This window comes from Mirounga angustirostris, unplaced genomic scaffold (assembly GCF_029215605.1).
Source record: "Mirounga angustirostris isolate CCGP_5_RB_7025 unplaced genomic scaffold, mMirAng1.0.hap1 SCAF_3, whole genome shotgun sequence".
Classification (NCBI taxonomy): Eukaryota; Metazoa; Chordata; class Mammalia; order Carnivora; family Phocidae; genus Mirounga; species Mirounga angustirostris.
This window is the reverse complement of record NW_026991711.1, coordinates 121,413,072-121,420,909: the sequence shown is the minus strand read 5'-3', so window position 1 is coordinate 121,420,909 and position 7,838 is coordinate 121,413,072. Positions and strand designations below refer to the sequence as shown.

The 7,838-nt window shown below is 37.3% G+C and overlaps 1 pseudogene; it reads right to left on the bottom strand.

Annotated features, from left to right (window-relative positions):
• Positions 1-1,895: 1,895 nt before the first annotated feature.
• LOC123840023 (U6 spliceosomal RNA) lies at positions 1,896-1,995 on the bottom strand (annotated as a pseudogene).
• Between the last annotated feature and the right edge of the window lie 5,843 nt (positions 1,996-7,838).

Sequence of the window (7,838 nt, the reverse complement as noted above, 5' to 3'; positions counted from 1 at the left end):
GAAGCCCACGTGATTCTTAGTTTTCAACATAATATTCGGACAACTGCATCTCTATACTATATCAATGATTGAAACAATTTGGAACTTTTGCAGGAGTTTTTAGGCATTAATCCCCATTTTTCCCCTTGAAATATTTACTTTCCTCTCCAGATTCGTCTTTCACTGCTTATCTGTTTTCTGAGGATGAGTCATATTGAACTGCCTGCATGCTCCCTTTTTCCTTTGTCCATTCTGTTTTCTGTGCTTTAAATCCTGGGGCCTATGCCTTCCCTCACTTGGCTGACCACATTTCCATCTGAGACTTAAATCTAGGGTCCTCTAGGCATATTTCCTTGACATCTTGTTCCTTATATCTACCATAATGTGAAACATTCTTCCTAGCCCCCTTTTATTTTAAATCTCCCCAACTAGACCATGAGATTCTTGTGGTCAGGCAAATTACTCTTCATGTTCCCAGATGAGCATAAATCTGACATCTACGATAGATAACAAAAAAAAGGTTTAACAAAGGAATGAAGACTACGAATTCTTTAGGTTCTATCTTTAGGCTAGTTTTATGTTAGTTAAGAGATCGTTAACACAAAAACATTTAATTAACTAATTTAAAAAATTATCAAGACAATACATATGCATGTAAATAGTGTAAGGTAATACAAATTAAAAGTAAATTTTACCATCTCCAACTCACAATAGATAACCACTATTATCAGTTTCTTGTTTGTATTTCCAGAAATGTTAATATGCATAAAGGATGCATATGTAGATATAGATGTCATACATATTCATATATGCACAAATATACAAATATCCCTACATATATGTTTGTTTTGTGTACACTTTTATACAAATAAGTTAATACTATATTTATATCGTGGAGAAAATTTCATATCAGCTTGTATAAATCCACCTCATTCCCTTTATTGGTTATCCTATTTTACACATGCATCATGATATAGTTACTTAGTCCCCTCCAACCGGATATTCAGGTTATTTTCATTTTTTCTCATTACAAACAATATTGTAATGAATATTCTTGCATACAAATCTTTGAGCAATTTTTCTTCACAATGGATTTCAGATAGATATTTCTCAAATTAACCTTGAGAAAAACTGTCACAATTTACACGCCCCTAAAGAAGACTCAAATGTCTGTGTCTCCATATTCTCATTAATTTTGTATTACCCAATTTATATATTTGGGCTCTCTCAGGTGTTTTAATTAGCATTTATTTACATATGTGTGAATAGGAGTGTTTGTGAGTATATATTAAGGATTTGGATCATTGGTTCTGTATTTTCTTCTATCTTAGATACTATTATATCTCAATTTTTCTCTGCTCTACAGCTCTCCCGAAGTTTTTTTCATGCTTTTGATCACTAGTTCTCTGCTCATTTCTGAAGCCCTAGTTTTCATACCTTATTTTATTTTTTAAATAAACAAAACTGTTCTTCAACATTTGACTATTTGAAATAGTCAATGATTTACATCTATGGTTTATATAATGTCAGTTTGCCAGTTTTGCCATTATACCCATTCTACAGCTTTGGTTTTCACTACCTGTCTACCTAGAGTTAATAATGCTTATTACCTCTTCAACAAGCACAGAAAAAACTTCTAAAGTTAAGGAAAGTTCTAAATGTGAGGTACACAAAGAATATTTAGAATGGAAGGTACCGGCTTCCAGTTATGGAATGAATAATTCATGGGGATGAAAGGCACAGCATTGGGAATATCGTCAGTGGTACGGTAATAACGTTGTAGGGTGACAGACGGTAGCTACACTTGTAGTGACCATAGCGTAACATATAGACTTGTCGAATCACTGTGCTGTACACCTGAAACTAATGGAACATCGTGAGCCATCAATCCTTCAATAAAAAAAGAATATTTATTTTAAAATATGGCACGCTTCTTGATTTTGTGGATCATCCCTGCACAGGGGCCATGCTGATCTCTGTATTGTTCTAATTTTAGTATATGTGTTGCAGAAGCAAGGACTAGACTTAATTTTTCTGATCATAGAGTTGTCTATTCTGGTATAATTTGTGTATGTACGTGAGTGCTTGTGTGTGTGTTCCAGTACTTAATTTAACTTGTTGTACTCCTACCCAAGTACGTTATCTGTTGGAGCTGTACTTGAGGAAGAGCCTGAAATGATTTGCATTCTAAGTTTTGTGTATGCTCTAAGTTTTAGCATATTTCATCCATCTTTATCCAATCCTAAAATAATAAAGGTAAACTGGAGATAATTTTTAATTATCCTGGGATTTTGATAGTTTTTGAACATTGAGAGTCACATATACCTTAAAATATTAGATCATTTGCCATTAGATATCTCTTATCTCCACCATAATGTTAGCCTCTTGCTTTACCATCCTAGTCTTAAAAATGTATCTTAAAGTTTTGCATCTTGGAATATTGATGCTCACACATTAGCTTCCTTTAAATTGTAGTGGAAAGATATGTTTATGTTTGTTAATCTTTTGCATGGGTGTCTCTCTCTGTCTCTCTCTCCCCTTTTCCCTCTCTCCTTCTCTCTCTCTCTCACTCTCAGGAAGTCAGGAATAGAAAGCAAGAGGAGACGGGTACTTGACCTCTTGACCAAGTTGTTCTGTTTGGTGAGGTTGTACCACACTGCCCTTGCGAGATTTAAAGTAAAAGCCGAACAGAGGTGTGAAGTAGAGGGGCCAAGAGTGTTAGGCTCAAAGGCCGGATTGTCTGTTTTCTTGAAGTTAGGGTTATTGGCAACTGCCATTACACCATCCAAGCTGCTGTCACCCAGCACAGCCGACCGGCATGCACTAATTGCAGTGGCCTTTTCATCAAGTAAGATCATCCCACTAAACACAAAGAGCTGTCTTTCCATTAGCACAGACAGTAGCCAGCGAGATCAGCTGGGCTCCTTGAGTATGATTGCACTGTCATATTGTTATGATTTGTTCAAGTTCCGAGCATTTAGCAGATACCCTTTGCACCTCTCTTTGTACCTGAATACTATAACCTGACTGCCCCTATCATTTAAGAGGGTACTCTAGCTTTTCAAAGTTCAGCAACGCACAATTGCAGGCAGGCAACTGGTTTCTGACAAGAGATCAATACTGTCCTTCCAAACGCTGGAGTCAAGCTGCTGGCTCTGTCAGAGGGATGTGTGCTGTAATTGGATCACGGAGGCGGCGAGTCATCTGAGTTTCCCTTCAGTACTGTCACAGCTGTCAGATGTCATCCCGTTGTACAGCTGTCACTGCGGGAGGGTTGGGGCTCTCTTTCCGTTCTAACCCAATGCAAATGTCCACTTAGCAGATGAATATTGAAGATATTAGACACTTCTTTATGCCTTTATGCAAAATAAAGATCTGTGTCATCTGTGAATTTCATGGAAATAAGTTGCAATTTATTCACTGCGAGAAAAGTGAAGTGAAGCCTGTAAAAATGAGAAATTATTTGGTTCAGCCTATTAAAAAAAGGAATATTTTACAGAATAAACAACAATATGCAGATATTTTTCTTGAGATGGAAAAAAACTAATAGTGTGAAGTACTTAAATGGTCACGTCACAGTTGGAAGATGTTTAAAAATAGGTATGTACCTTTTACTTCATCCACATTCTCAGAAAAGAGGCAAATCTTGGATAGATTTAGGTCCTTTCAGATCATTAAAATTTGTTGAAAAATATAAGCCCAATATCTCTTAATGCAGCAATATGATGAGACTTAAGGAATGTAGTTATATTTAGAATCAGATCAAGGAGTCTCAAGAAAGTTTTTAAGACCTTAAGACAAGACAGTCTCAATAAAATGAGTATGATGTTTTGGCCACAGAATCATTTTTTTCCTAAATTATGACAAATGAAATAGAAGGACATGTCCATAGTGGGCAAAATAATTATATAACTAATGGGTGGCTTCTATCAATTTCAGTGACTTTTGCTTCTGTTCAAATTAAAAAGAAGGGTCAAATAGAAATGCATATTATTTCACTGTACTTTACTTAAAACACTCTATTTTTAAGAAGTGATGAATGGTTAACTTTAGAATTGTATAACTTGAGTCAGGTACATTTGCAACATACAGTAAAAATAAAGAGATGTCACCGATGTGCCTTTGGCAATTACGGATCCACGAATTTCCCTAGACTACCCCAGAACAAAGTACAATTTTCATTTTTTTCACCATTTTTTTTCCCCTGCCTCTCTAAGCTGATGTCAGAATCATTTTTGGATGGCCGACAGGGTAATTTTTGATCTGGGTGGCTGACTTCCTTTTTCTTGAGGTCCAGACCACACACCACCTTCTCTGTCAAACAGGCAGCTTGCACTCGCCCCACTGACAGAGTAGCATGAACCTTATTTTCCAATATCTAACCTTAACATCCTGTCATCCACCAGGGGAATGACACTGGGTCAGCCTCTCAAAATATCTGAATTTTTTGCCTCCATCTGGCACGATGAAGTGACCTCCCCTCATGTGACGTGGCTCAAGGTTTGTAGAGTCTAAAATTAGGGACTGCCAGAATCAAAACCTATGTATTTGGTCTGCGTTGTGGGGTATGGCAGTGGGAAGGGAAGGAACCCACAACAAGTGAACATACCCACTGTTTTCCTTTAAAAGATGAGGTGTTTGAAATGATGATAACATACCCTCATGATGGAAAAAAAAGTCACATTTTCCCTGCCTCAATTAGCATTTTTCTCTCAATGTGATTTCACTTTTACAAGAAACAGGCTAAAAATCCTGTGAAAATTAAAATGTTTTACTCCAAAGAAATGAATTATTGAGCAATCAACTCATAGTTGACTATCGCTGGTATCATAAAATGGTCTTTAAGTTACTTGGGCAGAAAATAGAGGAATGAGTGGAGTAAAAATTTTAAACTTAGTTTCTTAAGGTTATTCTTCTGTGATGATAACTGTGAACTTTATATGCAATGCTAGTGACTCAAGTAGGCTCCCCCCCTTTTTTTTAACATGGTTTATGGCTAATTACATCAGAGATCCAAAACACTCTTTTTTACATTTGCATTAATAAGGGTGTCACATGACCACATTGAAGTAGAAGTATACATCAAACGTAGATTAAAGGTTGGTTAAGCATCAAACCATGTTCCATATGTAAATTTATAGCAATGATGTGCTGTAGAAAGATAGCTTACCCTCTATTTCTCTGCTACTAAATAAAATTAAAAATTCACAACTCTGGTTTATGGGATTTTAAATGAATTTGATCTCTCTTTTGGGCAGGGCAAATAAGTGTTTTGTGATGTATTATTTTATAAAAAAAAAGACCATCGTTCTGGCTCATTTAATTTTGCGAGTGAATGATCTAAGATTAACTACAGACTAGTCAGTGCAGTTTAAAAGCTGAAAGCAATTTTCAGCCATAGATGGTAATGCCACATTCAGTCCACAACCGAATGACTCTAAATGACTAAGCTTCGAGGTCTTTGTATATGACCACAGGGCCTGATAAAGCCATAGGAACACAGTAAAAGCACAAAAATAGTTCCAATTTATTTGGTGCCATCACCTTAATGAGATTAATACAGACGTGTTCATGTGCCTAATTGGTGATTTTGTTTTAACTAGTAATGAAGGATTAAAACTTCAGGCAACAGGCTGCTTGCTGGAGAAGGGGATTTGAGGGAAAAAAGTTTTTAATTATAAAAGGAAGCCGGTGAAGGACACCGCTGCAGAGTTAATAATAATTCTTAAAAAAAAATAAATAAACTGATTAAAATATGTACCCTGGATTGCTCCTGCCATCTGAGGAGAAAGGGTGATTTTATGAGCAGTACCACATATTGCTTTTATTTACCAATAGACCATTTTGCATACAAAACCTATAGAACTGTTACTTCTGGTGAAAAAGCGTTAAAATTGAAAAACATTGGCCCCCAGGCTACTGTGGAATTTCAAGTATGTAGTATTGTATTCTAATTTATTCTCTTAACAGTGACTGCTGCGGGATGACCTGTGGCTAGCTGTCCTAGGTCCCACAGCATCCCAGTAAACCAGAGCGTCTTTGGAGGAACTTCACCTATGACTTGCAACGAGATTGCCCTCCTCAAAGTGCAGTTGTAATCATTTACATGCTAACTGTCTTGAGCATGCTGCCAAAACACAAACACTCAGCCTATGTCATTAAAACTTAATTATAAGGGGGCAGCTGAGCCCTGTTTGAGTTTTGAATCTGAAAAATCTTGTTCAAAAAAAACAAAAATGAAAGTACCAACCAAATCTATCAGCATCTGTCTCTACCAGCCCAGTGGACTATATTTAAATAGAATTGTAGGTTTTATCAGAGTTCAACAGCACACTCAACAATCCTCACATTAAAACCTATTTTGATTATAGTTCCTCTGTCATAACCATGAGATGGACCATTGCTTTATCTCACTGTTGGTGGTGGTGAGTGATCTAACTTGGGCCATGTGTATCTGTCCGCGTGCTCAATTTTTTTTTTTCTTTCAGCACAGAGTAAAAAATAAAAGAGCTCTATCCCTACACTGCCAACCAAATAAAACAATATTATCTCGGCAATTATTTGCGCCCCCCCCACCGAAACTTGGCCCCAACGCTGACGTGTCATTTTGATTAGGGGAAAAAGCCCTGAAATGCAAGAATTTTGTCTTTGATGTTCTGTTATGAACCACTTTAAAAGGACTCTGGGTAGTGATACTGCGCAGTGTAAGATGCTACCTTCCCAGAGAATGAAGACAGAAATATATTTTACATTTCTTGTCAGATTGAACTTTAAGACATCCTGACTGCTTTCTCTATAATTTAAACATCACAGCCAAAATGGCAACATGCTTTGTTCAGTTCCAGTTGTGTGGAGTTTTAGTGCTTCATTGATTCAGAGGAAGTCTGAGGCGGGCACCCCGAGCCGGGGCGTCAGAATCACTCTCTCACTGCAGCATGTCAAGCCATTATATCCGGGACCAGAATGTCACCGTGGTCTCAATGGTTCGTCAGCTGAAGGATATGGTTAACAAATGTAAAACCAAACTTCAGAGGAGTTGGTTTTCTGTGCTAAGTGATCTGTATTCCCTCTGAATTTACTTTCCCCTAACCCCGTGAAATTAACAGTACTTTCTGACATTCGACCCCCTGACCTCACACATAATAAGAATTTAAAAAGCACCATGCATGAGTGTGTCTCTGTAATGCAAAACTGGAAAAAATGACCATGTCACAGTTTTATTATACAAAACCTTCTCAATCTCCATTGCATGCTTCATATATGAGCGCTCGGTTTAAAGTTATTATAAAGAAAAACACCATTTTAAGAGTAATAATTCACCGCTCGTGACTTTTATAGACAATAAATTGTAGCAAATACATATTGCTACCAAAAGCTTTGTACTCCATTAATGCAGATATTTACCAAGGTAAGTGTGAAAAAGAGTCCGCTGGAAGACTCTGATGGTTCAAAGGAAGGGGCTACCAGGGAGCCAGCTGCCAAGGGTGCAAGTGCATGCACAATGTGTAGGTCTCAAGGTTTAAGAGGCAGAAGCAGGAAAGTGTTACGTGGAAATGATTTTGTGTTATCAGGCTCAGGGGATGACAGCATACAAGAGTAAGAACAAGGTGCTATGTGGCTTTTTCTTCACTGGGAAGTAAAGATTGGCAGCTAGAAGTAAGGCTTACAGACAGACCTGCACACAGGACCTCTTCACCTAGGACTCGTAATCACTCCTCAAAGGAAAATGCATTTACCAGGGAAAAGCGGCTGTAGCCATCAGAAGTGTGCTTAAAACACCACTTAAATATCACTTTATACGCTATTACTTGCAAACTGTGGCTTCGTATTAAATTATACTTGCATAGGCTTTTGCTTAG